General features: G+C 44.0%; 1 pseudogene; it reads right to left on the bottom strand.

The window, feature by feature from the left end:
* Positions 1-193: 193 nt before the first annotated feature.
* Positions 194-1,211, bottom strand: LOC112617552 (annotated as a pseudogene).
* Between the last annotated feature and the right edge of the window lie 4,470 nt (positions 1,212-5,681).

A 5,681-nucleotide genomic window follows, 5' to 3' on the forward strand; every position in this document is an offset into this window, starting at 1 on the left:
CCTCAGCCTCCGAAAGTGCTGGGATTACAGGCATGAGACACCGTGCCTGGCTGAGAGGAGATTTCTGTTCTGGAAAGGGGTGAGTGGACGGCATAACTGGTTTGGAAACACGACAAACTATCCCTCCATTTATAGAAGCAACACACACAGGGAACGTCCTAGCGCCATCTGGTCTCACACACACGCTTGGGACTCACCGGCGGGGCCTGGGCCTTGGCCATCCCTGGTTGTCAGTGCCCAGCTTGGGAGGCCTGGGCGGAAGTCATGCAGGTCCCGGATCTTCCTGTCCAGCACCTCCAGGAAGCTCTTCACCTCCACCTCCAGGGGGCGCTGTCGGGATTTGCTCTCCTCAGCGTCTGTCTTTAGGGAACGCGCTTTGTCTTCCTGGTGTTGATCCTCTCTCTGCGGCCTCCATCTTCTCAGAGACGCCGTCGCGCTCTGACCTGAGCTGAGGTGTGAGTTCACTTTGTTTCCGGAGATCTTCCAGCTCTGCCTCCTGTTCTCGGAGCTCGGCCTCCAGCTCCTCCATCCTTCTCCTCAGCTGCGTGTTCTTCTCCTTCTCTCTGTGGGTCTCACAGCCTCTTCCTCTGCTCCGCGCTGGCCGCCGACTCCTGCAGCGCCGTGGGCAGCCGGGCGTCGCTCTCCCGCCGGGCCTGCAGCTCCCTCTCCCGCCTCTTCCCGTGGGCAGCGCCCTGCGTCGAGGCCGCCTTCAGCTCGTGGTTCCCAGACTGCAGGTGCCTGCCAGCTGCAGCGGCGTGAGAGGCCTTTCCATCGTCCGTCCCGTTGACGCTGGATGCCGGAGTAGAAGATGGGGCTCCACGCCCGGGTTCTCGGGGATGATCACTCCAGGGCTCCATGTTCTCCTGGGTCTTGTTTTTTTCTATCTTGGCAGCTTCTTCCACCTCCCGGAATTTCTCTGCAAACTTTGTCAGCTGCTGCTCAGAGGAAAACCCAAACCAAACGCTGTGTCAGTTCTGCTGTCGGCCCACTGCCCAGACGTCTGTGACGTGTTGGTGAAGGTCAGATTCCGTGTGACTGTGCTGTTTATGGTCACCTTGGCTCTGTCCACACTGACGATCCAATAGCTGTTCCTTGTGACATCACAGAAGCAGGAAACGGTGACCGCCTGTGGCTCGCAGGCATCCAGTTCTTGGTGTTGGGGTCAGTCTGTTAGACCCGCGCTCCGGGGTGAGGATGGGCTGTTCTCCCATCTCCAGCGCTGCTCAGGCAGCCGCTCCGACCCGGCCTCTGGTGCTCGCTCTCCGCCCGCTGTGCATCCGCTCCCTGCGCAGCACATGTGGCGGCCCCTGCGCGCCTGGCTCAGCCCTGGTGCCCCTCCATTCCGCCAGGTGGGCTGGGCGGGAGCTCTGGAAAGAATCATTCTAAGAATTAAATTAAAAGAATAATCTGTAATAAGGAGACATCAGAATTCCATCTCAGAAAAAAAATGGAAATTATGTAATACATACAAAGTCCTGAGAAGAAACCTTGAAGCACAGGAAGGTCTCATGTATAGTAGGTTGTAATATGTTTATTGCTAAAATTACTACCTGTATGTTGTTTTGAAAAATCGAAGCAAAGCATAATGAAATTGTTTTGTGCTTATCTAGTACAACAGCCTGTTAAGAAAACTGAAGAGCCCTGTAATCGTGAGGAGGAGACCTAATCCGCGAGACAGGCTCTAGTTCCTGTGTGGACACACACGTTTGCCGGCTTCTGCCCATCTAGGAGCTGCTTCCTGAAGCCTTCAGGAGGCAGGAGGGTAAATGAGTTTCTGAGGACAATCTAATCACATTCTGACTAGGAGAAAAACATTAATGACCTAGGACAGATTTAAAAATATGTAGTTAAAACTTCATTGAAAATTGAGACATTTTGGTTGTATATATTTATAGGGAATAAAGCTATGTCATGATTTATGAATGCAAATCAGAATAATTGAATCGAGCTAATTGACATATATATCGCCTCAGATCCTTATTTCTGTGTGTGTATGTGACAAGGACATTTGAAATTTGTTCCTGGCTATTTCAAAAAGACCAATACACTATGTTTAAGTTTACAAATAGACATCAGTTTATGTAAACTATAGAGAATGATTGAAAGGAGTTATGGATTACTATAATTTATATTAAGTTAATCATTAAGTTTCATTCTTTAGGACATATTTTATAATTATATATTTTTTATTTTATTATAATATTAAATATAAAGACTACATATGTATGCATAACTTCGTGTATTTACACATATGTCTATAGATATAAATTAATGTCCCTGTAGCTACGTAATAGGTGATATCAACAGATGTTAACAGACTCCAAAAGAACAAGTACAATTAGGAAGAATTATTCTTTGGAGGTATGTATTTTTAAAAAATACACTTATATATAAATTTTAAAATACTAAAACACAATTCCCAATAAAAAAAACATGATAAATAACCATAGTGAAATATCACAACCTAATAAGACTCCAGAGTCCTGCAAAAATAAGCCCGTATCCTGCAGCTGAGAAAGGAAACCTCCCTGCATGGCCCTGCAGGGAGGTTTGTGTCTAGGCTCACACTGTACTCCCCTCACTGTGTCTCTGGTACAATACAAGGCCGTGTCCTTGGTTTTCAGGCTGTTCATTTGCAGATGAAGCGTGTTCTTGGCGTTATCTCTGGAGATGGTGAATCGGCCCTTCTGGGGTCTGTGAGATATGTACTACCCCCATTAAGATTAACTTGTCCAACCCACTCCAGCCCATTCCATGGAGCCTGGTGGACACAGTTCATGTAGTAGCTACTGAAGGTGAATTGAGAACCTGCACAGGAGAGTTTCTGGGACCCCCCAGGCTTTGCCAAGTCTCCCCCAGACTCCACCAGCTGCACCTCACACCGGACACCTGCAAACACAGAGACACCCTTGTCAGAAACTGCCACATATATCCTCTGTTTCTCTCACTCATGTCCCCTCACACTCAACATCTCTCATTTCCCATAAATCGCCTTTCAAAATAGCAACAAGCAAAAACCACCAAAATCCATGGTGAATCCCCTGTATTCGGTGCTTATCACTGAACGAAAACACCTGGGAATTCTGGGGCTGGGCTTCTCTCCCAGAGCTGAAGGGTCAGGGCTGGCCTGGTTTTTATCAGTAGAGGGAGGGCCCTATTTGCATGTCTCCTGCTATATAGCAAGCTCAGAGGTGGGACAGCTGAGGAGAAGGCAGTGCCCAGAGCAGATGAGTGTGTCCTGGAAAACACTGGGGGTAATCCTATCTCTCTGGAAAATATGGCTTCAGATTATGTGATTGTGCCTTGATAATCATTTAGCGCACATCAGCTTCTTTAATTTTTCATATTTGCAGAATATATTTAATGCAAGTGTCAATGTTACATTATTAGAGAAGGTAAATTACACACACAACAGAGCAGTTGTGCAATGTGTCCAATATCACACATCTGGCCAGAATTAGCCCTGTTATCTCTGTCTGTGCCTCCAAACACTGCAGGAGGCTGCTCCTATGAGACAACTCCAGGGCAGTGTGGGATATGTCTAGAGAGGTTTTCAGGATGTCCCACCTATCATAACAACTTTATGTAATTTTGCTTTTTCTAGTGTTTTCCTGAAATATGCAATCAGTGTTCATATGTGTGTATTTTCAGGAGTCCGTGATTATTCAAGTGTCAGTATTCATCTCTTTCTTGTTATTTCTCAGCAAATGTATTCATTTTTGTTACTGCTTTATTCAAGACATCCATCAATAATGAAATCAAATTGACAGTATATCATTTGGAAGATGTTGATATATGTGTGCAGTCATTGAATCAACACTTCAGTCATGCTGTTAGCAATTGAATTCACTCTTATTTTTTCTCTCACTTCTCTGTAATTTTATTTCACCACCTTGTTATTCTCACCACCCTATTCTCAGAAAAATTTAGATCTCCATGTTAATTTTATACAAATTAAATAACATGAAATTTCCTGTGAATTCTTTAGCTTCCTTCACTCAGCACAATTATTTGATAATGTCCCCATGTTCTTATGTGAAGGAGGCATGCCTTGATTTCAATGGTTCATTGCATTTCAGACATGAATATTTCTCAAATTGTTTAACAATGCACCAAGTAATGGGTATTTGATTTGTTGTCTTAGCTTCTTAATGTTGTTTAGAAAGCAGATACTAAGCATGGGAATGGAAAAAATGAGAAAACGATGATCTTATTCTGACCTCATTAACAAAAAACCTGAACGACTACAAAAAATAAACCCTTCAACATATCTGAGTTGATGTCACAGAGAAAAAAACCCTGAAATCTGAGAAAATATGGGCCTGCAGAGAGAACTAGGGCCCATTTATTAGAGTACCTGGGCCGGGTGCCACTCATGGCCTGGTATTTAAGATGGAAAAATCTAACCTGGAAAAGTTTAATGAGTGGCTTGAGGACGTGCGTGCTAATGGTGTAAGAATGTGAAACTCTTGGGCACTTCAAGGCTTTTCCTACAGAATTGAGGAAATCCCCAGACAACTCACCCACCTGCTGTCCTGTGGTGTGGACTGGGGAGGAAGAACAGCAGCTCCATTCAATGCTGAGTCCCCCTTCACTGTATGAAGGAGACATTTATTAAATCTTGTGTCCTGTGGGAACTGGTAGAATCAACTAGAACACAAGGAAACAGAGGACACCAAGGAAACTCTACCCAGAAACACCTCCCATCTCTTTCCTGAGGAGTGAAATCCTGAATCTGTGGGGTAAGGACAGTGGGTCAGAAGCTGAGGACACTGATGAAAAACCACTGTGGCTGGGAAGAGACACTCTGACACTTGGCTAAGGGAAGGAACAGGAACGCTTGGAAGGCCATGCTTCAGAGCCAGTCTCACCACCCATAGCTAAGAAGGAGACTAGGTCAGAAGGTTGGAGAACGTCCATCTGTGTCCAAGCCCCTTCACCACACAAACAATCACCAAGTAAATGTGTCAGCAGGATTCACCTGCCATGACTAAAAGAGACAGGCTCTCTCTGGGAAGAATGACATGTGAACACCCAAAGCAAAACAGGGAAAGAAAAGCATGTATTGCCAGAGGAATCTGAAATTTTTGTGAACAGTAGAAGCTGACTTCAACTCCAATAGCTGGGGCAACCATAAACTTGAAACCCAACCCTGACTAGATTCGCAGAAACGTGGTTAATGAAGGCCCAGCAGAATATAATATGTGATTGTGTCCAGGAAGAAAATAAATACAAGAAAATGAGTAACAAGGGAAATGCAAACGGGAATTCTACATGCATTACAATTTCATTAAAAGTGAAAGGCAAGTAAAATTATGTCATTTAAAAAAAGATCTTGAGACAATTTGTCAACACATTCATGTTTCAGGACACATTTTACAAAGTTTCTCTGCTAGTAGCCATGTGATATACACTAAAAACATAGATCTATACAAAGAAATTAAGATTGTAAAAAAAGGGAACATCAAGATGAATTGTAGTTTTAATCTGTAATTGTTACAGCGTATGTGTATAAAGTGATGCAAAATTACATATTATATTTTATAGCATATATAATTGCAAACTGACAATAAGACTGGTGAGAAGGAGGAATTCAACGTACACAGTTACACTATCTCTGTACTTCATATCAAAGCCATCACAGTATTTGCATTAGAATCTATATACAATTCTTATTGTAA

This window comes from Theropithecus gelada, unplaced genomic scaffold, assembly GCF_003255815.1.
Source record: "Theropithecus gelada isolate Dixy unplaced genomic scaffold, Tgel_1.0 HiC_scaffold_2429, whole genome shotgun sequence".
In the NCBI taxonomy this organism is placed as follows: Eukaryota; Metazoa; Chordata; class Mammalia; order Primates; family Cercopithecidae; genus Theropithecus; species Theropithecus gelada.